Below are 26,531 nucleotides of genomic sequence, written 5' to 3' on the forward strand. Positions count from 1 at the left end.
CCCCTGACCCTTGGCAGTATTTTGTGGGGTGGGGTCTGATGGCAGCTTTGGGGTTCTGGGGGGTCACGACCACCCAAAAACCCCCTCCCAACCCCACAGTCACTCCTGGACCCCTCAAAACACCCCACAGCTCCTGGCTCGGACATCCCTCACCACTCCCTGCAACATAAATGTCCCCAAAAATCACAAAACCCCTTTCCATCTCCCCCAAGACCCACCCAAATTCTCTCCATAACACACAGCTCTGCCAACACACACAAACCCTCACAACCTTGGGTGGGGGGAACCCGGCCCAGGCAAAAGGAGAGGCAAACTGGGAAAACTGGGGGCTGCACGTCCAAACTGGGCCTTGCTGGGGACCCTGCCTGGGGACTGCCAGCCCTTGGGGCTCCTCTTGGGAGATCCAGGACGGGGGAACACAGAGAAGGCTGGAGGGATGCCAGGAGTGGCATCACTGGGAGGGACTGGTTTGTTCTGGGATCATACTGGGATCACACTAGGAGTGAGTAGGAGCCTGTGGGAGGGCAATTGAGACCATGCTGGAGGCAAATGGGATATACTGAGAGTGAGTGGGGATCATTCTGAGGGTGACCAGGAGCAGCTGTGAGCAACTGGGATCACACTAGGAGCAACTAGGTATGACTGGGATTGACTGGGTGCATGCTGAGGGTGATGGGAAGCTACTGGGCTTATACTAGGATCAACTGGGATCATGCCGGAGGTGACTGGGATCACACTGGCACTGTGAGTTTGACTACACTGAGGCTGACTGGGGGTGGTTGTGAGCAAATGGGATCATGCTGGAAGGAACTGGGAGTGACTGGGAATGTGCTGGAAGGAACTGGGGTCAATTAGGGGAGACTGGGAGAGACTGGAACAAAAGTGAGGGTGAAAGGGCGCAACTAGGACCATGTGGGGCACAACTGGTTCATACTGGCAGGGACGGGGAGCACACTGGGCTCATCTTTGGGTCATACTGGGAGGGACTGGACTAATACTAGGAGTATCTGAGAGCGACTGGGAACACACCATGCACATCATCCCCCATACTGGGGGGGACTGGGAGCAACTGGGAGAATGCTGGGAGCAAATGGGATCATACTGGGACTGACTGCACTGATCTAGCTGGAGGCAACTGGAACCATACTGGGAGTGATTGGAAGTTACTGGGATTATACTGGGATCATACTGGGAGTGATTTGACATAACTGGGATTATACTGGAACCATACTGGGAGTGCTGGCATGTGACAAGGATCATACTGGAGGTAACTGATCTCCAATTGGTGATGAAAGGGAGCAACTGGGATCACACTTGGGGCTACTGAGAGCAATTGAGAGAAACTGGGATAATGCTGCAAGCAAACTGGAGGAACTGGGAATTACTGGATGCATGATGGAGGCAACTGGGATATACTGGATGTGACTGGGATCATACTGGATTAACAAGCACCTTACTGGGATCACTGGGAGTATCTGGGAATGACCACAGACATGCTGAGGGCACCTAGGATATACTGGGACTGTCTGTAACCACACTGGGAATGACTGGGAACACACTGGGAACAACGGGGACTGTGCTGGGGAGAACTGGAATCACAAACTGGGAGAAACTGGGAGTGAGGGGGAGTGACTGGGTCTACACTGGGGCAACTGGGCATGACTTGCACCATGCTGGGAGGAACTGGGATCATATGGGCAGTGACTGGGACTATAATGGGGGCAAATAGTATCACACTGGGAGCAACAGGGAGCAACCGGAACCATGCTGGGGGCAACTGGGATCCTACTGGGATCACTGTGGAGGAGGCTGGGCCCATGCTGGGATTGACTGGGATCATACTGGATCTTACTTGGAGCAACTGGGACTCGACTGAGGGTGACTGGGAGTGGCTGTGAGCAACTGGCATCAGGCTGGAAGCAACTGAGGACAACTGGGACTGACTAGGAACATAGTGGGAGCAACTGGGATACACTGGGAAAGACTGAAACCACACTGGGTTAAATGGGAGCAACTGGAACCACACTGGATGATCATGGGAGCAACTGTGCCCATGCTGGGGTCATACTGTGTTGCGGTGTGTTGTAATATCATGTTTTAAACTTCTGGGTCCCTTCCCCAGGTGTGCCAATACCTCCCTTCCCCCCCTAGCCCCTGCTGGGCAGTCAATCAGTTTTAACATTCCAGCAAGGCATCGTGTGGTTCGTCACTTTCAAAGGATGCCCCTCAGGCCCGGGGGTCATTGGCCTATCTAGGTGTCCCTCGTCCCTTGAGACCCTCCCCTTCCCACCTGGTTGGTGGCTCACCTGTCCCTTCCCTCCCCCTCCCCCTGGAGCTTAAAAGGTAATCAAGCCATGCGGTTGGGATTCTGTTGGAGCTGTTACCACGATTCAGATATCTGTGACCATGGAATAAAGCTCTGGACATTAACCCTCCGGCAGAATCCATCTCCTTCCTCCTCATCATAGCCTGAAGCCTTCTCTCCTGAGGTAAACGGAGTTCCTAACAAGCCTGGACTTGTTTCAGTGCCTGCTGCAACCTCCAGCAAGCTAAAGGTGTCTCTGGGGTGAAACACCACAGTTGCCGCCTTTGGCCCAGCAGCAAGGGTCAGACTGGCCCAGGCACAATCTACTTGGTAATATTGGGATTCATATTCCAATAATACTGGAACTGGCTGGCATCATAATGGGATTGACAGGAATAGTACTGGGAGTATCTGAGAGTGGCTGAGTTCATACTGGAACCAGACTGGGAGTGACTGGAAAGGTGCTGGCTATGACTGGAACCAAGCTGGAGGTGACTGGGAGAAACTGGGGCTATACTGGGAGTGACAGGGAGTCACTCTGGGCATGATTGGAATCATACTGGGAGGATCTGGGAGTGATTGGGATCATACTGGGGGTGGTTGTAACCATACTGGGAGTGACTGGGTGCAACTGGGATCATCCTGGGAGCCACTGGGACTACAGCAGATGAGAATGGATCCTGATGGGAGTTACTGGGAGCTACTGGGCCCATGCTGGGAGGAAAATGTGGACACGCTGGGAGCAGCTGGGATCAACTGGAAGATACTGAAAGCATGCTGAGGGGACTGAGACTATAACTGGGATCATATAGGGAGCAACTAAGACATTACTTCAGGCAACTACCAGAAACTGAAATCATGTTGGAGGCAACTTGGAGGAACTGGGAAAGACTGGGATCATTCTGAGCTAACCAGAACATTACTGGGCACACTGGGATATACTGGGAGTGTCTGTGACCATAATGGGTGGACTGGAACCACACTGGGAACAGCTGAGACCATGCTGGGCGCAACTGGGAGTGAGTGGGACCATGCTGAGAGGGACTGGGACTATTCTAGAGAAAACTGGGATCATACTGGGAGGAACTGGGAACAACTGGGACTATTCTGGCAGCAGCTGGGATCATACTAGGATCACAGTGGGAGCAGCTGGGTCCCTGCTGGGTGAGACTGGGATCAACACTGCAGGTGACTGGAATCATACTGGGATTAACTGGGAGGGGCTGTGGGCAACTGGAATCAGGCTGAAGGCAACTGGGAGGAAGTGGGAGTGACTGGGAGCATGCTGGGAGTGACTGGGATATACTGGGAGAGACTGGGAGTCATGAGGATCATAGTGGAGGCTACTGGGGTCCTGTTGACATTGACAGGGAGCAACTGGGATCCCACTGGGGGCCACTGGCATCATACTGGGGGTGACTGGGATCCTACTGGAATTATAGTGGGTGTCAATAGACCCTGACTGGGATTACTGGGAGCTACCAGGCCCATGTTGGGAGCTGACTGTGCACACACTGGGAGGAACTGGGAACAACTGGGAATGACAGGATGCATGCTGGTGACAATTGGGATGTCCTGGCAGTGACTGGGATAAAACTGGGGGCAGCTGAACCACACTGAGGTAACTGGGAGTGCCTGGCAATGAGTACGAGTATGTTCAGGGCAACTGGGATATACTGGGAATGCTGAGATCATGCAGGTGGTGACTGGGACCAAACTGGGAGCCACTGGGAATGTGCTGGGGGAACTGGGACCGTGTTGGGGGGAAACTGGGGGCAAGTGTGAGTGACTGGGATCCTGCTGGGAGAGACTGGGATCATACTGGGAGTTACTGGGACTATACTAGGCGGAAGTGGTAGAACTGGGAACACACTGGATGAAAGTGGGAGCAACTGGGACCATGTTGGGGACAAATTGCATCAAAATGGGGAATGACTGGGAACAACTGGGCTCATACTGGGAAGAGGAGGGATCCTGCCAGGAGTGAGGGGAAGTGACCAGGATCATCCTGGGAGTGACAAGGAAACTGGAAGCACACAGGGGCAGCAACTGGGCTCATGCTGGGAGCAGGGCTCCAGGACAGGATAGATGCAGGGGCCAAACCCAACAAGGTGAGGTTTAACAACTCCAAGTGCCAGGTTCTGCACTTTGGCCACAACAACCCCTGCAGCACAACAGGCTGGGGACAGAGTGACTGGAGAGCAGCCAGGCAGAAAGGGACCTGCAGGGACTGATGGACAGCAGGCTGGACATGAGCCAGCAGTGTGCCCAGGTGGGCAAGAAGGCCAATGGCTCCTGGCCCGGATCAGCAATGGTGTGGCCAGCAGGAGCAGGGCAGGGATTCTTCCCCTGTGCTCAGCATTGACTGGGCAGCACATCGAGTGCTGTGTCCAGTTCTGGGCCCTCAGTTTAGGAAGGGCATGGAGGGGCTGGAGTGTGTCCAGAGAAGGGAAACAAGGCTGGTGAGGGGTCTGGAACACAAGCCCTGTGAGGAGTGGCTGAGGGAGCTGGGGTTATTTATCCTGGAGAGGAGGAGGCTCAGAGGTACCACAAGGCAGTGCCAGGGCACAGGTTAAACTTGATGATCTCCATGGCCTGTTCCAACCTCGCTGATTCTGGGATTCTCTGGAACCATCCTTGGAGCAGTTGCAGGAGGAGCCCTGGGCCTCCTCTTCAGCAGCTCCAGAAGCCCAGGTCCCTCAGCTTCTCCTGCCAGCCCCAAAGCCCATCCTGTCAGTCCAGCAGAGCCTCTGCAGCTCCTCCTCAGTGCCCAGAACAGGGAGCCCCAGAGCCAGACACAGCAGCCCAGATGTGCCCCCCTGGCCTGGGGTGCCTCTGGCAAGGGAGCAGCAGGAGGCACTGCAGGAGCCTGCAGACAATTCCTGCAGCACTTGTAGGATGATACTGCTCCTCCAGGGACGTTCCCATGGTGCCAAGTCAGGAACTGCAATGGGGAGTGGGGCCACAGAGGAAAGGGCAAACAGGGATGGGCTGTTTGCAGGGGAGGGGACAGCAATGGGACACAGGAAGGAATCTGGAACAGGGATGAGGAAAGAAAGCAAAGGTGAAGCCAAGGAAATGCTCAGGGAAGTTTGGGACTGGCTGCCAGGCAGCCCTGGCTCTGAGCAACAGCGTCTGCAGTGGGACAGGAAACTCCCAGCTGATGGGAACAAACTTTCTGGCTGACTGCAGAGGCCAGGACAAAGCTGAATGGTTTCCCTGCCATCCCCCAGCCCTTGCTGGCCCCAGGCGCTGATGGCATCTGTGCCCCCTCAGGTTCATGTCCCCACAGCAACAGCATGGGGGTGCTCCCCCTGCTGTGTGCAATGCAAACAGGGGCTCCCGAGCCAGTGTCTGTGCCTGTAAGGATGGGGAACCTGTGTGAGGTGGGGGAGAGACCAGGGCTGCAGAGGGGGGATGTTGTTAGCAGCTTCATGAGGACACTCTGGGACTGTCCTGGGCTGTGCAGCGCACTGGGGATGGATCAGCCCCTGCTCTGCTGCTCCTTCCCGTCTGCCCCAGGGCCCTTGCAGAGCCCCAGCCATGCTGTTTGCCCCCAGCCTGCCCACAGCCAGCCTGGGGTTCCTCATGGGGGTTTTCTGTGCTGAGCATTGGCCTGTGCATGTTCTTGAGGCTGGGCAAGGAGCCTGGAGCCCCCAGGGCCTGGCCTGAGGAGTCAGCGCTGCCCCAGCAGTGCCCATGGCCTGTCCCTGCTGCATCCCCGGCACTGCCACCCTCAGGGCTGTGCCCGGCCCCAAGAGCACTCAGGCCCTGCAGCAACACCAGGGCCACCAGGGCAGGGGGCAGGGCCATGGCAGCAGCACTGGCAACACCAAGTGCTGCTGCTACTGGGCACAGCTGCTGTGCCAGCACTGATCTGCCCCAGCTCTGCACACAGACATTGCTGCTGAAGCTCCAGAGAGGCAATAAAAGGGCATCTCTGCAGAAAAGTTTGCTAGGAATTCCTTTATTTCTTTTAAAGTCACCCAGACAGCAGCCCCTTATTGACACAGTCTGCGGCCACAGGGAAGTTGGAGAGAAAAAATACTGGAAATGATGTTTATTTGTGGACTATATTTAAACATAAAACAAAGGAAAAGAACCTCCCCACTTAAGCCAACAAGAAGTAGCAAACACGACTTTGATTACAAGTTATTTGCAGCTATTGCCCAGCACTTTAGTGTTTCTTAAAGCATGCAGGCATCAGTCTCCACACTGAAGCCTTAAGCTCCTGGTTCCTCAGGCTGTAGATGAGAGGGTTCAGAGCTGGAAGAACCACCGAGTATAGAACTGACAGGGCCAGATCAAGGGATGGGGAGGACATGGAGAGGGGCTTCAGGTAGGTAAAAAACCCAGTGCTGACAAATAGGGAGAGCACAGCCAGGTGAGGGAGGCAGGTGGAAAAGGCTTTGTGCCATCCCTGCTCAGAGGGGATCCTTAGCACAGCCCTGAAGATCTGCACATAGGAGAAAACAATGAACACAAAGCAGCCAAATACCAAACAGGCACTACCAGCAAGAAGTCCCAGTTCCCTGAGTTGGGATTAAGAGCAGGAGAGCTTCAGGATCTGGGGATTTCACAGAAGAACTGGCCCAGGGCATTGCCATGGCACAGGGGCAGGGAAAATGTATTGGCTGTGCGCAGCAGTGAATACAGAAAGCCACTGGCCCAGGCAGCTGCTGCCATGTGGGCACAAGCTCTGCTGCCCAGGAGGGTCCTGTAGTGCAGGGGTTTGCAGATGGACACGTAGCGGTCGTAGCACATGACGGTCGGTAGATAAAATTCTGATCCAATGAAGAACATAAAGAAAAAGAGCTGAGCAGCACATCCTGTGTAAAAGATGTTCCTGGTGTCCCAGAGGCAATTGTGCATGGCTGTGGGTGCCCTGGGCTGCAGGACCCTGCTCTGCACGACAGCCCTGCGCACCCCTGGCTGCTCTGCACAAGAGACAATCAGAGAATGTACTCACAGGGTCGGTAGGCATTAGAATGTTCCAGCTTTAGGAGATGGCTCCAGGAGCTGCAGCTGCATTGTCCTGCAGCCAGAGGTTCCTGTGCCAAGGGCTGGCAGTGATTCTGCTCCAGGCACTTCTCAGCACCTTCCTAGCCCTGACTGATTGAAGCTCTCTGTGCCTCTGTGCTGGGCCCGGGGTGGCTTCAGGCAATGCCCCAGCCCTGCTGGGCTGGCAGAAGAGCTGCTCATCAAGAGAAATGTGCTTTTGAAGCTCTTCTTGGTTACCAGGAGCTGCCTCTGTGCCAGGAGCCCAGCACAGCTCAGCAGCACAGACACAGCACAAGAACTTTAATGAGCCTCTGGGGCTTGGTGTTCAGGCCATGAACATCATTCCTAGAGAGGGAGCTGAAGAAACCTCTCCAGAATTCCAAACAGAATCCAACTCCAGAGATTCTTGGACTTTTAATGGGTCCCACTGAGGAACACAACTGAGAAAGTGTCCCCAGGCCCCAGGCAGAGCAGAGAACTGGAGGCAGTGCTGCAAGGTGGGGACAAAGAGAAGCCAAGTCTTGGTGCCCTGAGGCACAGCAGGGTCTGTGCCACCAAGGGCTGTGAGGAGACACCTTGTCCTGAGGCACTGGGGCCTCCTGGCACAGCACCAGCCAGGCTGGGCACTGTCAGCCCCTTGTCCTGCCCTCAGCATCCCCCCCTAGCTGACATCCCAGTGGCCTCAAGGATCTGCTGGAAGGAGTCCCTGGGGAGCCTTGCTCAGCAATGGCCCTGGGGGCTCCTTCATGCTCCCTGTAGGGACTGCAGGCTTTTGAAAGGTCTTTGGGTTTGGCTTTTGCCTTGGAGTCTCTGAGAGGTTTGTGCAATCATGGCCTCCAATTATCTGCTGTAATTAGTCCCTGGAGAGGCTTTCTCAGTAACAACACTCATTGGAGCTCATTAGTACTTCAGCCTACTTCAGTTATTTTAAGGTACTTGGTGTTTCCCTTTTGATACAGACTCTGTCAGAGGTTTGTGCAATCATGGCCCCAATTATCTGCTTTAACGAGTCCCAGGAGAGCTTTGTACTGACACTCAGTGGGGCTCATTAATGGCTTCAGATACTTAAGGTTTTTAATGTACTTTATGGATTTAAGAATACTTTTAGGTACTTTTAAGGAGTTCCTTGCCCACACTGAGTCTCTGAGAGGTTTTTGTGCCATCCTGACCTCCAGTTCTCTCCTCCAAGGAGTCTATGCGAAGCCTGTGTTGGGTATCTTCCCTCTTTCTGTTTTACAGCCAAGATGGAACTGAAAGAATTTTGTAAGGCTTTCTGAAAGCATCCAAACAAACATGACACAATTGACAATACAACAACAGCTAAGAAAATAAATGTCCTGTTTTAGCTCAACATCATCCAACCCTTTAGTCCCTTGGATTGGAAGAGTTCATTGACCCAGTCTTTGTTTTCCACTTGAAGCTTCTTCAACTCTTCATTCAGTACTTGAATGCTCTTGTGGATTGACTCCCTGTGGCTGGAGGGGTTCATGCAACACATGCCCTCTGAGTCTACACTGCCATGCCCATGTGCCCAGAATGAAAATTCTACCACTGTTCTGCAAGGTAGCATGTCTGATGGTCTCTATGTCTGAGAGCAGGCCACTCAGTGTGAGGGAGTAGCATTGGTTTGCTTACTTAACAGGCACACAAGATGGTCTGATTGTCCTGAAGCTTTAGCTGCAGCCACCCAAGGTAGTCCAAATTGGGGGTACTACGTTGCAATATCTGGATTAAAGCTTGCAAAGCCATCTCTTAGATATCATCCAATACTTCTCTAGGGATACCTGCTGCTTGATCATCTGGTCAGCTTTGCTGTCCTTCTCCAGCTAGATGGTTGATTGTCAATTCTGCCCTTGCCTCATTATTAGCATAGTCTTATATTAAATGATTCAGTAAACACTTCCATCCCCCTTCCCACAGGGCATATTCTGTAGGTGCCAACAACATGGTCCTAATACATTTTAAATCATAGGGTGTTATGATGTGCTGTAAACATGGCCCTCATTAGGCCATTAAACAAAGTAAGTCCTTCCTATGGTCTTTATTTTCCCTACACAGATCCTTGATTTCCCTGTAAACCACCGGCTGATACCTGGGATTCTGCCCCCTTTTTTCATAACATACGGGGGAAATGAGGGGTTCAAGACTATTTGCCAGTGTCCTTCCTTAACTGCTTCCTTCCGAATACTTTTGTAGGGACCTTCTGGGGTTGAAGGGAAAGGTGGCTCTGGGGAATCCAAACTGTCTTCTGGAGAGGAAGAATAACTTGGAGGAGAAACATTTGGATTAGAAATAGTGTGACAGTTGGGCTTAGTATCTTTGACCACGGGCTTATATTATTGCTGGAGGGTGAGGCAAAGGGCACTGCCATTTTCTCACGTGTTGGGGAGGAAGGGCTTTGATTTACGATGGCAGACTTCCGGGGTAGAGTTCTGGAGGCATTGCCCAGGGTGAAAGTGGAATGATTGACAGTAGTGACATGACCCACAGTTTTGGGGATGTAGTCTGGAGGCTTGTTCAGGGTGGAAGAGAAGGTTGTGGTAGCAGGAGGTGGAGGAGCCAAGATGGAGGGAGGATGATCCGGCTCCCAAGCCACGTTCAGGCTCCATCCATCTTGAGTCTCCAGGGCATGATATTCCAAGACCACGTGGCCATTGCCATCTTGGACCCTTGTGGAAGGTCTGAGAAAGGCATGTTTGAGGGGAGGTCCTGAGTTAGGAGTGACCAACGGATTGAATTTTTGAGACATTGCTTGCTGGTGAAGGGTCTCAAGGATGGTATGGAAGATGGGGAGCATATGTGCTGCAATGGGCTCCCTTTTGATCGAAAGGTTGTACAGTTTAAGTCCCACTGAGTCCTAAAATTCAGTGGTATGGATTTCATCAGCAGAGGCATCTGGAAAATTTTTAATGATCCACCTCATGATTGATTTTTATTTGTTCTTTGAAAATATTTTGTCACGATCTATTAGAATTAACTTAAAGCATCCATATAAGCTCCTTTCTACTTTGGACATCTGGCTACCCATTTTTCTCCTTCTCCACCTTAGGGGCAACAGCCAGAGCACACCAAATCAATAATGGGACTTGGGCGCATATTGTAAAAACACAGTGGCAAAATGGGCAATAAATGTCTTGCATTTCCCCAAACCCACCTGAAATCCTATACAGGTGCAACCGTTTTTGCCCCTGCCGATCCCGGGCCGAGGTCCCTTGAAGCAACAATGAATCCACCAGGCATGGAACAATTCAAAATCCCGGGGAGCACTGACCTATCCATCAGCTAACCCCAGCTGACATGACTGACACAGGGATCCCTGAATGTCATGGTCCCTGGTCGGGTGCCAAATGTCACAATGAGGGTGGCTGCAACAAACCTCTCTGAGTCCCTGACTTCAGCAGGGCAAGGGTGGCAAAAATGAAAAGGAGTGGGTTCGATGGAGTTTCCCAAAAAGAACTCTAATTACAGGGTGGAAAACAATAAACATGGAGAAGTCGAGCACGGTACGAGGGGCAGTATCCTAAAACCTGAGACAAAGAGGAAGACACAACATAGACCCTTGGGGCTAGAAAACTAGAACAATAACCATATAGAAGAAACAAGTAACCAATAAACCAATACAGGAGTAGAACTTGGACAACTTAGCATAACAACACTAAAGGCTTATGGGAAAAGTCTCAAGCTCACCCTAAGTAAATTGAATGATTCCTAGAACTGGAAACTCACACCCAGTTCTTCCAGGGTAAAATCTGTCTGACTCTGAGTTACAGCTGGGCTAGCTCCCACACCGCTGCTTTGCACTGGCCCCTTGGGACCATGCAGCCAAACAGAGCCACAATGCTGTCCTTGGTTCCACAAGGCTCTGCAGTGTCACAATGGCTCCTTCATTTCACAAGGCTCTCAAATGTCACATTGATCTCCATAGGAAGGAAATCGCGGAGCCCTCATGTTTCAGGAGCTGATGAACAGAAATCACCAGAGGCCAAGGCAAGCCTGACCTGTCTGTCCTGGCGGGTTTGCTTGGAGCAACCCTTGGATATTTGAAATTACGAATGCGGAGTCCTAATTTAGAATACTTGTGCCTGGAAAAGAGAGATTTTTTTTTTCCATACAAAGAAAAGGACAGAGCCCTTTCCAGTGCTTGGAAAATAGATGAGGGCTGCCACTCAGGAGTCAATGACCAGCCAGACCTGTCTGTCCTGGCAACTTTAGTCTGGCAGCAATCCTTGAATACAAAGATATTTGGAGATGGAATCAGAATTTTGGCCATGGATGCCCAGAAAAAATGGACAGTTCTTTTCCATAAAAAGAAAAGCCCAAAGTCCCAGTCTTTCAGGGGCAGATGGGAATGGCCTTCAGCATTCCAAGGTCAGGCAGACCTGTCAGGTGACCCCTGGGAAGCCAAGGCAGCCACACTTATTTCATGTTCCCTTGGTTCCACAGGGCCCTGCAGTGTCACAATGGCTCCTTGCTTCCATGAGGCCCTCAGGTGTCATAACGGTCACTTGATTACACGAGTCCTTAAGGATCTTAATGGTCTCCATGGTTCCACAAGGCCCCACAGTGCCATAATGGTCTATTGGTTCCATGAAGTCCCACTGTGTCCAATGGCCCCTTGGTTCCATCGGGGACCAGTAGTGCAACAATGATTCCCTTGGTTCCACAACTTCCCATAGTGTCACAATGGCCCCTTCCTTCCATGAGACCCTGCAGGGTCACAATTGTCTCCCTGATTTCATGGGGCCTTGCAATGCCACAATGCTCTCCATGGATCCACAGTGTCCTCCAGGATCACAATGGGCCTTTGGCTCCACAAGGCCCTGAAATGCAGCAATGGCCTCTTGGTTCCACAAAGTCCTGCTGCTTCACACTGGCCCCTTGGGACTGTGAGGCCCAACTGAGCCACATATTCTTGGTTAGAAGAGAACAGAAAGATGTTCTTGGTTCCACAGGGCCCCAGAGTGTCACAGTGGCCCCTGGGATCCATGGTACCCTGCGGGGTCACTTGCTTCCACAAGTCCCTAAGTGTCACCATGGCCCATTGGTTCCACAATGCTCTGCAGTGTCACAATGGTCTCCATAGGAAGGAAACAAGTGAGCCCCAGTGGTGCAGGGGCAGTCACCAGAGAAGCAGTCACCAGAGGTCAAGTTTAGCCCAACTTGTGTCATCCTGGCTTTTTAAGATTTTCTAAGCCTTCTGATGTTGACATTCTTGTAGTGAACTTTCTCACATACTTTCTGTAAATAACTCATTGTTTTGCATTCCTTTATGGAGGAGGAGAGAGTTGAAGGCTGTTGGTTTGATCAGCGTCATTGGAGAGGTGGCACTGTCACCTTCCAATCCACTGTCACTTTTGGAAAACTATAAATGTTGGAGTCAGAATATAAACTTCACATTTTTTCTTCACCTTGAGAACAGCGATGTGTGCTTCTGTTCTTTCCTGTCCTCTAGTGACATCAGGGGAGTGCCAAAGTGTACTGCAGCCTAGGCTGAGTCAGAGTCTGGATTGCCGGTGAGGTTTTATTGTCACCCCTCTTTGGTGCTTTGCCTGCTGTTCTTGGGGTAATGGCAACCTCTGTGGGTTTCAAGGAGGATTCCCTCATTTTGGATCTCTGCAGGGGGGGTCCTGCAGTGGAAACAAGTTTCTATTTCCTGGAATGATTTTGAGCGATTGCTTCTGTGGGCCCGAGACCGAGGGCTCTTTTCGGACTCTGCAAAGCCATTCTCCAAGGAGGAGTGGTCTCTTCTGGGGGTACACCTCATGGAGGTCCTCTTTGATGATTGCACCGTAGACGTGGGATCGCTGCTGGTGCAGTGGAAAAAGTGTGAGGATCTTTGGCGGGGGTCTGGTTCTTGGAGTTCCCAGAGGAGCCCTTCTGTCTCGGACATGGACGAGGGGAAGTTTGAGTTTCTGTGCAATGTGGAGCTCTCTCCCCACTCTGGGACGGTGTGCTGGGGGACGGGTCCAACACGGGGGATGGCAATTGTTCCCCTGGGGTGGATTTGGCTGTGCCAGGCTCCCTTGTGCCGCTCTGCAGTGATGCGGCTCCACAGGCTGCACCTCTCTTGGCACCCCTCCCCTCCTCCATGTCGGGGACAGGGCCCAACGCCGGTCTCATCCTGTCGCAGGCATCTTTTCATTAAAATCCGTTCATTAGGATTTTTCCTCCCAAAGCTGAGACCTTTCAGCAACAAAGTGTAAACAATGGTTATCTGCTGCTGTGCAATGCAACAGGTGGATCCGTGATTGGTCTCCTGTGGATGTTGGATTTACTGACCACTCATGGCAGAGCTGCTCTTGCTCTCTGTGGCAAGGAGGATTGTGATTGCAAACCATGTGAGGTGTAATTGGAATGATGCTTGTAGAAGGGTCATAGTGGCTCTGCCTGGTTTTCCTACTGTCTCTCACATGGCAGAGGCCTGTGCGGACATCATCCCCTCGGGTCAGAAGTTGGCTGCCGTGGCTGCCGCTGTGCAGCCAGTCTGGGCAGCACCGCAGGGCGGGCGGCCACAGCAGGGGACTGCGCAGGCTGGTAAGCAGCAGGGGAAGAAAGCACAGAAGTTCAGATTTCCCATGTTCTTATGTGGTCAGTGTGGTAGGTCGAATCACATGTCCAATATCTGCAAGGGGACTGTTCATGTTAATGGCCAGGGTTTACCGTGCTCGGCAAATGTGAAGCGGAGTGCGCAGCAGGGACGTGCCCAGACACAAGCTTCTCTCCAGACCCCGGAGCCGATGGAGGTCTCCTTTGCCGGCTTGCAGCCAGCACCCGCGGATCAGCAGGTGTGGATATCTGCACCACAACAACAGTTGTCTTAGAATCTTGTAAAATACACAAGGTTCCCCTGGATTCCTTTGATCCCTTGGGTGGGGGCATGAGTGCTCTCCTGATGGGAAGATCTAGTGCCACCCTTCAGGGCATCATTGTGCCCCTGGGGCTCATTGATGCAGATTTCACAGGGCAGATTTGTGCCATGGTCTCCACACCCAACCCCTCCCATCACGATCCCAAAAGGGGCACAACTTGCTCAACTTGTCCCTTTTAAGTCTTCTGTTTGCAGGACAGCTGACCGGTTGCATGTAGCTGGTGGCTTTGGATCCACTGGGCCGCCTCAAGTTCGCTGGTCTGCTGTCCTGACCAAGGACTGTCCCAAGATGCTGTGTACCCTCTCTGTTCCTGGTGTGACGCCATCGGAAATCCACCTCCGCTGGCTTCTCGACAGCGATGCTGATGTCATGGTTCTCTCCCTTGCTGCCTGGCCAGGAGAGTGGCCCCTGGATCCTATGGGGATGTCTGTTGCAGGTCTGGTAGGGACAGCGCAATGCTACTTGAGCCTGCGGCCCATGCTGCTTGCGAACCCAGAGGGACAGACAGCCTGGGTTAGGCCTCCTGTTACTTCAACTCCTCCCAGCCTCTGGGGGAGGGATCTTCTTCTGTCTGGGAGTGCACATTGGGATGGATTTTTGATGGAGGCCACTGCAGTGAAGGGCGCAGAGTGTCTTACGCCTCCTATTCGGTGTCTGGTCGACAAACCTGTAGGGAGAAGCAGTGGCTTCTCCCTCAAGACAAATTGGTCGCCCTTCAGAAAATGGTGCAGCAGCACTTGGATCAGGGTGAAGCTGGCTGAGGGGCTTTGTACAAACAACGAACCAGACAGGGCTGCTGTAGAACACGCCTCGAGCTGCTTTAATTTTCAGCATCAGTCTCATTACATGGTTATGACAATGGGAAGATGCCAGCAGCTCACATTCCAGGCAGCAGACCAGGAACTTAATGTTACAACTTACTTTATAAGTTTTTTGACCAATCACACAAAGCAAAAGCATATTGACAGCTGTTCTAGCCAATCACCATAAGCACACATACCTTTGGTTAAAACAATGCTTTCCTATTTTGAATACAATACCTGCTTGTAAGCCTTAAAACACAATGCACAGAGCTCCATTATTAAGCTTTAATCTTCCTAATATCTTGCTAGATAAACTTTCTGTAGCTTACAGAGCTATTCTAGACAAGTGTTAATACACAGACCATTGTTCTAGTTGCCCTTGCTTTTCTACAGTTTAAATAATTTTTCTGCTGACCTATCTCATGGCTGCTGCATAGCTCTGCTCACAGTTATGCTGTGTCTGAGGCCTGCATCTTGAAGCTTTCCCAAAATCCTCTAATTTTGTGGATTCCCACACAGGGTCATCTGGAGCCTTCTACCAGACTCTGGAACACTCCTGTCTTCTGCATCAAAAAGAAATCTGGGAAGTAGAGGTTGTTGCAAGATCTCCGAAATGTTAATGCCGTGATGGAAAGCATGGGGACATTGCAGGTGGGCATGCCATCGCCTACCATGCTTCCCTCAGACTGGTCGGTCCTCATTGTGGATCTGAAGGATTGTTTCTTTACGATTCCTTTGCATCCCGATGACAGACTGAAGTTTGCCTTCTCAGTGCCAGCGATTATCGAGGCTGAGCCCGCACAGAGATATCAATGGAGGACGTTGCCCGAGGCATGCAGAATTCTCCTGCCTTGTCTGGAGTTCACAAGCAGTTTCCTGATGCATGTCTGTATCATTATATGGACAACATTCTGGTGGGTATGCCCACCCAGGATGAGCTGCTGAGGATTCAGCCTCAGTTGCTCGATGCTTTGCATGCTCATGGACTGCAGGTGGCTCCAGAAAAGGTTCAACAGCAACCACCTTGGAAGTACTTGGGGGTCAAAATTCTGGAAGGGATGATCTGTCACCAGGAGGTGCAATTTGTGCATTCTGTGAAGACACTGAATGATGCTCAGAAATTGTTAGGTGTCATCACTTGGTAACGTCCGTACTTGGGGCTAACCGATGCACAGCCATCTCTTCTGTATGATCTGTTGAAACGAGACTCTGATCTAAAGTCACCTCGCATACTGACCCCTGAGGCATGTAAGGCGTTGCAGGTGGTTCAGCAAGCTGTTTCGGCTTGCCAAGTTTATCGCATTGATCCCTCTGTTGATATCACTGTGTTCATCAGCACTCCAGATTCGCATCCCACGGGCATTATTGGCCAATGGAGTGAGAAATGGTCCAATTCCTCGCATATGTTTGAATCAGTTTTCCTGCCTCATCAGCTGCAGAAGACGGCAACTGCATTGTTTGAGCTGATTGTTCGCTGGATAATCAAATGCCGGCAACGGTGTTTGCAATTGATGGGTGCGGATCCTGCAAGGTCATACTCCCGGTGCAACAGGAGGATTTTGACTGGAGCTTTGCAAACAGTGTGTCCCTGCAGAGTGCTCTGGAAAATTTTTCAGGGCAGATCATTTGTCATCTGCCCAGTCATAGGCTACTGCATATGGTGAAATTCACACAAATGTCTTTGCGGCCCAAAAATAGCCAGGAACCTGTGCAAGGACCCACCGTCTTCACTGACGGTTCAGGGAGAACAGGAAATGACATTGTTACTTGGAGAGACCAATCAGAGTGGCAGGTTCTGGAAGCTCATGAGGATGGGTCAGCCCAATTGGTTGATTTTCCCAGGAACCTTTCATCTTGGTCACGGATTCCACCTATGTGGCCAATACCGCACAGAGTTTGGGTCATTCCGTTTTGAAGGAGGTCAGTAATCCTGCCTTGTTTCATTTACTGAAGACCTTGTGGTGTGCCATTCAGGCCCGGGTTCATCCATTCTATGTTCTGCATGTGAGGAGTCACCCCAATTTGCCAGGCTTTATAGTGGAAGGTAACACAAGGGCTGACAAGTTGGCTAACCCAGAGTGGGTAGCGCCTCAGCCTGATACACTTGCGCAGGCCGAGGCATTGCATGGGTTTTCCCACCAAAACGCACATACCCTGCAGAAGCAGTTTCAGCTGATGCCAACTAAGGCTCATGACATTGTTGAATCATGTGTTGACAGCCACGCACTTGCTCCGCCTTTGCCAGCTGGGGTAAACCCCAGAGGCCTTAGGGCCTTGGAGCTTTGGCAGACCGATGTCACCCAGATTGCCGAGTTTGGCTGACTCAAGTATGTTCATGTCATGGTGAACACGTTCTCCTCTGCGATGTGGGCTTCGGCTCACACATTTGGGAGAAGGCCCATGATGTCCTTGCCCACTGGAGGCAGGCCTTTGCCGTTCGGGGCATACCTTCTGCTGTGAAAACTGACATTGATCTTGCTTACGCATTGCAAAAGGTGCAGCAGTTTCTGCAGTTGTGGGGTGTCTCGCACAAGTTTGGTATCCCTCATTCTCCGACTGGTCAAGCTATTGTAGAATGCGCTCATGGTACTCTGGACTGGGTTCCTCAAAAACAAAAACGGGGAATGCAGGATGAAACCCCGCACAGTCGGTTGGCAAAAGCCTTGTGCACAATCAGTCATCTCACTGTGCCCCTGTTTTGCGGAGAAAAGAAGAAACCTCACAACTTTGTAAAATTTGTAAAGCCTGGTATGCTTTTATTACGACGCGCACCGGATGCAAGCCTCCCCAAAAAGGCAAGCGTGCCTCTGAAGACCTCGGGTCTTCTTTTATCCCCCTTCCAAATGCATATGCATACAGTTTCACAATAAGTTCATACATATTCATTCCGCGTGACATTTAGCACCAGTTCTTCTTTATCAAAAGAATTTCTAGGTGTGGGGCAGATTGACCTTGTGGTCATTTCTGTTTTTCTTTCTCTGTCTCCTTGCTGTCTCTGGAATGCGGCTTTCCTTCAGAGCTTTGGCCCCACAGACCCCTCACCTCTTCCAGACGCTTCACCTAATTCAGAATGGATCCCACTCCATCTCATTCCCCCCTTTCCTAGGAAATAAGTAAATTATTTTACTTAAGGAAAACCTCCACGACAATAAGTGTCTTTTAACGCTTCACCATGTACATTTGACACAGAGGTTAGTACAGCTATTTGTTGTGGCATTCTCCTGTCCCAAATTAACAATATAATAGATAATCCTAAGCTTATCCCAACTAATATTAGTGAAACTACAATGGAGTGGCACAACTTATTAAAGATTCCATTTGCAGTTTGTGACCACCCAAAGATCACATCCCACCAGTGATGATCCATATTCTGTTTTATTCTTTGTAGAACCCTGGTTATCTCCTTTCTATCGTGTTGGACAGTAATTAAGGTTTTCTTTCCACTCTCTTGGATTTCCTTTAGGATTTCCAATAGGTCTTGGTGCTTAATTAATTGTTTCACTAATGTAAGGTTCATCCCAATAGGGGTAGGTGGTAGTCTGTGATACATCGTGTAATTAGCTTTAATCAGCTGGTGGGATGTCACTGGGGCCAAGTACGAAAAATCACATCCGATAATCTTAACAAAATTACAAATACAGAAGTTAGAATTTCTACTAGACAGTAGAATTAGTTAGATTTCTACTAGACAGAATAACATCATTGCTATCAATTTTTACTGCAGCACAGGCAGTCCTCAGTCACACACACCCTTTTCCAGTATATACAAGTACAGTTTTCTGGTCAGTGACTGGATGAACTTCAAAGTGACAAATACTCTGTTCAGTGTCCAAACACACATCCTGAGCATTAATAGTATTGCTTTCACAAATGAATCCCATTTGTTCTCTAGTAATGCAGGATTCTAAGTTTACTGTCTACCACTTTCCATTCATCTTTCGTGCCCACACTCTATGTTCTGAAGGATAGAGTATTGTTTTTTCATGGTTTAATCCTAGGGCAATGATGGGATGGATAACATAAACAGTGGCATTACGTATGGTAAGCACAAAGGCAGTTGCTACTTTAGAAACAGGATCATAGGTGAAATTCACCATAGTCCACCAGGATTGAAATTTCCTTTCAAAATCAATTGCATTATCCCACACAATCTTCCGAATTTCAGCTGGAAAATTACCTTCACTCCCTTCCCGTATGATCAGAGCTGCTGTTGCCTGCACCCATAATTGTGCTTGTATACAACTGAAAGCTAAAGACACATTATCTTGAACTGTACTAAGTGCTTCTAGTATCAGCTTGTGGTCTTGGTCCCCGGCCGTTTCCCACTTTGGCAGTACTTTTGAAATCTGCCACTGGCTAGTTCCTAATGCCAATAGAGATGACTGTAAGGGTTGCTTCAATTTTGTTAGGATATCTCATTTAAAACTCCTAATCTTGTCCCTAATAAGCCAGTTAGGTCCTTTCTTGTTCTGCTCCTGAGGTATGCCTGTTTTTGCAACCATGTTGTCCAGCCCTCAAAGGAAGTTTTTAGGAAGGAGGAGCAGGCTGGTTGGATTTTTGAGATGTTAATTTGCATTATCAACATCACACGTTTGAGAGACCTTTCTGGATTGAATAATAGTTGTTGCTCACCCACATTCCTTACTACATAGGGGCCTATTTCATACACCTCAGGTTCAAGTTTGGGTTGAGTCTGAACTATTTGAGTCTTGGTGTGGACTGTATAGGATCCTGTTGTGGTAAAAGGTGTAGTGTCTATTTTGAATTTAAATGAAAGCCCGATATCTTCGTGTGCCCAGAGGCAAGTTATTTCTACAGGCTGTATTAAGGTGAAATTACACCAACAGTCTGATTCATTTAGGCTATCACAGATTTCCTGGTGTTCATATGCACCAGGAGAGGCTGAGACACTAATTTCATTTGGTCTCTCATAAGCTGTCCCATTTATCATCCGGCACCCTACCTTGATTTCTTCTCCTCTAATCCTTTGAAGTGTCCACAGCTTCCGTTCCTGCCATTCTTGCTCCTCATATACCTGATCTCCATGAATTACCACAGTGGATAGGTTTAAATCCTTTATCTCAGAAGGTTTTCCCATGGATCCAGTATACTGATTAAACGTCTGGGACCAAGGTCATTCAGCATTGCTCTGAATAAAGGTACTCTCAAGTTCTAAAACTTCAGTTATGATTACACACAAAACTATTCTACAAACTAAAATATGAGTTACTCCCGACCGCAATATACTCATTTTGCCCGAGTAAGTTTTAGTCTCAGTTCATTGTCTCCTGGCGTCACTCCTCAAGGGGTTTCTGGGCCTTCTTCACCCGAGAGTGATGAATCCAGGCGTTCTGCTCCTTGATTCTGATTGCAGTGAAGGTGGTGAGAAGCACTTGGAACGGTCCCTCCCACTGTGGTTCCAAGGTCTTTTCTGCAAGAGACTTAACATATACATAATCTCCAGGTTGTATGTTATGTACTGGCCCATCTAACTCCCAGCTCCGAGTTCCAGCCACATGTTTCTCAATTTCTCTGAGCTGTTTGTTTAAGGCCACCATGTAGGTGGCTAGTGTTACCTCTCCAATATGGGTGGACACTCCCTTTTGTATTCCATATGGTCTTCCAGAGAGTATTTCAAAAGGGCTCAACTTTTCTTTAGCTCGAGGTTTCGTTCGAATTCGCAATAGTGCTAGTGGAAGAGCTTGGGGCCATGGTAGATTAGCTTCCTGCCACAGTCTTACAATTTGTTGTTTAATCAAATGATTCATTTTCTCCACCTGGCTGCTTGATTGGGGGCGGTATGTGGTGTGAAGTTCCCAGTCTATGCCCAGGTGGCTACTAATCTGTTGCACTATTTTGGAAATGAAATGTGATCCTCTATCTGAGGATATTGTGGCTGGAACTCCAAAGCGTGGTATTATTTCTTGTAATAATACTCTGGTCACTTCTCTAGCTTTGACAGTTCTGGTGGGGAACGCTTCTGGCCACCCTGAAAATGTATCTGTCAATACCAGCAAATATCGATACCCCCCTTTCCTTGGGAGTTCTGAAAAATCAATTTGCCACTGCTGTACAGGCCCACGGCCTCTCCCAATCTGACCGAGCTTTGGTCTGGGGGTATTTTTGGGGTTAGTCTGGAGGCAAAGATCACACTGTCGGGTCACTTGAGTAATAGTGGCATATAAATTACTAGCAACAATTCTTTCAATCAGGTATGTGTATAGGGCATTTATTCCCCAGTGCGTTTTCTGGTGTTCTTCCCTTACTAGTGACCACAATAGATGGGAAGGGATTACCAGTGTCTTTTCAATTGTAGCCCACCCTTTTTGGTTATACGTCCCTTTTTGATCTTCAATTAATTTCCTATCTCTCTTGTTGTATTCTGGCTTACCTTCAAGGGAGATTTGTCCATCTGGAATAAGGACTCCTTCAGTAGCTACCTCACCTTTTGCTGCTTCTTTTGCCTCTCTATCCGCCAGCTCATTTCATTCTTCCAATTCTGAGCTCACTTTTTGGTGTGCCTTAATGTGCATAATTGCTACCTTTTCAGGCAGCTGAACTGCTTCCAGCAGCTGGATTATCTCTTGTGCATGTTTGATGTTCTTTCCCTGTGAGGTAAGCAGTCCCCTCTCCTTCCAGATGGCCCCATGTGCATGTACAACTCCAAATGCATACCTCGAGTCTGTGTAGATGTTTATTCTCCTCCCTTTTGCTCTTTTCAAGGCACGGGTCAGGGCAATTATCTCAGCCTTCTGCGCGGAGGTACCTGTTGGTAAGGGTCCAGACTCGATTACCTCTCTGCAGGTGGTCACTGCATACCCAGCATGTCGCTTCCCATTGGCAACATAGCTGCTCCCGTCAGTGAACCAGGTCTCTGCATCATCCAGAGGGGTATCCTTTAAGTCTGGGTGGCTGGAGTAGGTAGCTTCAATGGTCTCCAGGCAGTCATGGTGTACTGCTTCTCCTTGATTTCCACTGAGAAAGGAAGCTGGGTTGACAATATTAGTCACCACGATCTCTACATCATCTTGCTCTACCATGATGGCCTGGTATTTCAGAAACCTCTGTGGTGAAAGCCAGTGGCCACAAAGTGGCCACCCTTTACTTCCAGTGCTGCGGACACTGTGTGGGACACTAGCACAGTCATTTTTGTCCCAGGGTAAACTTGCGTGCCTCTTGAATGTTCAGCACAACTGCTGCTACAGCTCTGAGGCAACCTGGCCATCCTTTGGCTGTTGCATCTAGCTGCTTAGAGAGGTAAGCTACTGCCCTCCGGTATGGACCCAAGTCCTGAGCCAGTATTCCCAGGGCAATTCCCTGTTTCTCATGGGAAAATAGGAAGAATGGTTTACTCACATCTGGAAGTCCCAAAGCTGGAGCTGACATGAGAGCATCCTTCAGCTGGTGAAAGGCCCGTGTTGCTTCTTTTGTCCACTGGAGATCTCTGCTTCCATCGGCAATCAGAGCATAGAGGGGTCTGATGAGCAGTCCATAATTATAAATCCACAGCCGGCACCATCCTGCCATGCCTAAGAAGGTTCGGAGCTCTTTTATTGTCTGGAGTTTTGGGGTTGGGCATATGGCTTCCTTGCGAGCCTGCCCTAAAGTCTGTTGCCCAGCACTCACCTCGTACCCCAGGTAGATAACTTTCTGTTTCACTACCTGTGCCTTTTTCTTTGATACTCTGTATCCTTGGAGTCCTAGGAAATTCAAAAGGCTTACCGTCCAGGCCACACATGCTTCTCTCGTCCGAGTGGCCACTAGAAGGTCATCCACATACTGCAAAAGCCTTCCTACTTCCTGTGGAGCTTCCCAGGACTCCAGATCCTTTGCAAGTTGCTCCCCAAACAAAGTAGGGGAATTTTTCCAGCCTTGGGGTAGTCTGGTCCATGTGAGCTGGGTATTGCACCCACTTTTAGGGCTTTCCCATTTGAATGCAAAGATTTTTTGGCTGGCTTCATGGATGGGGAGGCAAAAGAAGGTATCCTTTAAATCTAAAACAGCACACCAGGTTAGCTCAGGTGTTAGGCAAGTTAATAAAGTGTATGGATTTGCTACCACCGGACACAGATCTTCTGTTATTTTACTGACAGCCCTCAAATCCTGTACTATCCGGTATGACCCATCAGATTTCCGAACAGGTAAAATTGGAGTATTGAAATCAGATTGGCATTCTTTCAGTAATCCTAACCGCAGAAAATTTTCGATTATTGGGCTGATTCCTTCCCTATCCTCTTTCTTTAGGAGGTACTGCTTGATTCTCACTGGTTGCACCCCCTCCTTGAGTTTGATTACTATGGGGGAGGCATTTTTCACCCTCCCTGGCACATCAGAGGCCCACACCCCAGGAAATACCTGACCTAGTATTTCTTCATCAGTTTCTTCCTTAATGCCAATAGCTGTCAGAGTTGAACTTAATACCTCTATGTACTTTTGATCATTCACCTCCAGAGTAATTTCCCCATTTTTGAATGTAATAGTTGCTTGTAATTATTCCAATAAATCTCTCCCTAAAAGTGCTTTTGGTGAATTAGGCATGTACAAGAATTTATGAATACTCTATTGTTTTCTCAATTTATACTTCAAAGGTTTACAAAAATATGCCCTTTCAGACTGGCTAGTTGCTCTTTGCACTACAACATAATCATTTTCTACAGGTACTAAAGCTTTATTTAAGACTGAATATGTAGCTCTTGTGTCAACTAAAAATTCTACTCTTTTCTTTTCTTCTCTTAGCTTCATTGTTATGGATCTGCTGGGGTAGAATCCCCCGGTCCTCTTCAGTTGTTTTGTACGTGTGCAGCTATCTGTTGGTCACTCCTTCTTCGTTCTGGGCATTGGCTTTTCTAGTGACTAATTCTTTTGCAGATTGCGCACTGGTTCTTGCTCAGCTGTGGTGGTCTTTGTCTTGGCGGTCTCTGGTTGTATTTCTTCTGCTTTTCTTCCTGTACTACTGCCACTAACTTTTTCATTCTTTGTTTATATCTTTCTTCTTGGTTGCTAAATACTCTCTAGGCTTCTTCTAACAAGGCTTCAAGATCCTTCTCATCTGGTCTCTGAATTTTCTGAAGTTTACGCCTGATATCTCTAGCAGACTGCTTTAAAAATGAATTAACTAGTTGATTTGTCCCTATCTCAGACTCCGGATCTAATGATGTATGACGACGCATAGTATTCCTTAAATGCTCTAGAAATTCAGATGGAGTCTCAGAACGCTTCTGCTTACGGGAATATAAGGCAGACCAGTTTATGGTTTTTGGAATAGCTCTTTCTACTCCTGTTGCTATCTACTCTTGATACTCTGCTAATTTCTTTACCTCTGCCGACACATTAGGATCTCATTCTGGGTCTTGGAGGGGGAAACGTTCTTTCACATCTAGCTGTGTGGCTTTACAGTAATCTTCTGCCAAATTCTCTGCTGTCTTTAGGATCAGCTGTTTCTCTGTTTCAGTGAAAGCATCTAGTAGTAGCTGGATGTCAGCCCAGTTTGGATTGTGTTGTTTGCTAACATATCATAGGCGTTTGGCAGTGAGTATCGGGTCAACAAAATAATTCTTCACAATCTTTTCTCATGCTTCTAAATCAAGGGTGGTAAATGGCACTTTAATCATTCATTTGGCCCCTTCTGGTCCCACTGCCTGTCGCAGAGGGGCCTGTAGCACTACTTGCTTCTTAGTTCTAGATGCAACTGGACTCCCACGGGTGGGGTGGGTTCTAGTAGATGTGCTTTCTCTACTTGAGTCCTCCTCCTTTTTGGGGAAGTTCTCTTCCTCTTCATCTTCAGTTTCAGCTTCAATTTCTCTAACCTCCCCCCCTCGGGGAGGAGGTAGAGGAGCTTTCACTCACTCAAATGTGTCCCGTTCTTGCTCCTCAGAACGATATACCTTATCTGATCTCATACACTGTTGTCCTATACTGCATGCTGAACAACAGTGTTTGATTTGCCCTCTCTTTGCCTTGTTATCTTTTTCAAGGGCCAAGACCAGTGGGTCTGAGGGTGATGTAATCCCACAGTCCTTTTGCCACTCTTGGTGATTTCTTAAAACAAAAAACATATCAGCATATGAGACCTCATCCCATTTACCTTCCCGTCTTAAAAACAACATTAACTGCAGTAAAGTATTATAGTCTAGGGTTCCAGTGGGTGGCCACCTTGCTCTGTCCCCTAATCTGTATAAGGGCCACCAGTGTGTGCAATACTGGATTAGATCCTTTTTATTCTCAGAGCCCCTCCGGCTAATGACTTCCTTCCAGTGGGCTAAGATGCACCCTAAGGGGCTGGCCCGTGGAACTTCCTTGCTCTGGTTAGTTCCCATTATTTCCTTCTTGCCCTATCTCGCTTCCTCCCAAACCTCTTTTCACAGGACTTCACAGTAGCTTCCCAGTCTTCCTCCCACACACTCCAAGTGGCAGGTATGAGATGCGATTTCCCACACACAAGTTTTAAGATCTTAGCCTCTGAATCAGCTTGATCAGAAACCTCTAATCTACACTTGGGGCACGTGCCCCGCCGCTTGTTAGAACAGCAATACCAGCGTTTCCCACAAACTATGCACTGTAATAATACCCATGCAGCGTGCCAGCCCCTTGATGCACCAAAGGCTACTCGAAATTTCCCGCAAAGGCAAGCTATTCCATTTATTACAGGGAGCTCTAAATCCTCTATGGCAAGCTGTTCTCAGTCCAGATTTACAAGAGTGCCAGCTGAAGTCCGGTAGAGCCCCTCTAAATGAACTCGTTCTCTCTCCCCTATCTATCCAATAATCCACCGGATTCACAAACTCCCAAGGGTCGAGTCCAAACCACTGAGGCAGAGGAACCCCTCGGGTTCGTCTAGCCACAGTGAAAGCATGCACAACCTACATCACAATTTACCACCTTTACTCAATAAATGTCCTCACCCATGCTTTTCCACAGTTTACTCTGTTTTCTCTGTCGGGCACTCCCCGCCCCCACAGCCTGCCTTGGCCGGTGTCTACTCAGCCTCTCCAGTGGCGGGTAGGACTTCCCCCCCTGCACAGTAGAGCGCTATGGATCTACTCTCTTTTATACAACATACACTTTATACACTTGCACAATTACAAATACAGCGCGCTGATCACTCAATGCATCATACAGCAACACAGTGTCAGGACACCACTCACACACACACAAACAAAGAAAACATACGCGGGTTCAGCTCTGCCCTATCAGATCAATGAACCCCAATACACGCATACACGGGTTCACCCAGCTCACCCCCAGAGCTGCTGGCGGTTCCGCTCTATCAGAACGATGAACCCCGTCTCTATACAGCTGCTCTATCAGCTGGACCCAGACGTCTCTGGGTGATTTACTCTCTTGCTCTCCTTCCTCCTCCCCGGGTGCCCCTCAGTACATACCGTATCCTCCTCCACAGGCCAGCAGGTCCTTGTCTGTCCCAGCAGGAGGCAAGCCGAGATGAGCAGAGCCCCACCAGGAAAATCCTGGGGCGCGCCTAGAAGTCCGTCGGTCCCCCCCTGCTCCTGCGGGGACAGACATGGAGACGGAAAGTATCTCCTTCTCCTGCCTGGC

Source organism: Melospiza melodia, unplaced genomic scaffold (genome assembly GCF_035770615.1).
Source record: "Melospiza melodia melodia isolate bMelMel2 unplaced genomic scaffold, bMelMel2.pri scaffold_35, whole genome shotgun sequence".
Taxonomy (NCBI): Eukaryota; Metazoa; Chordata; class Aves; order Passeriformes; family Passerellidae; genus Melospiza; species Melospiza melodia.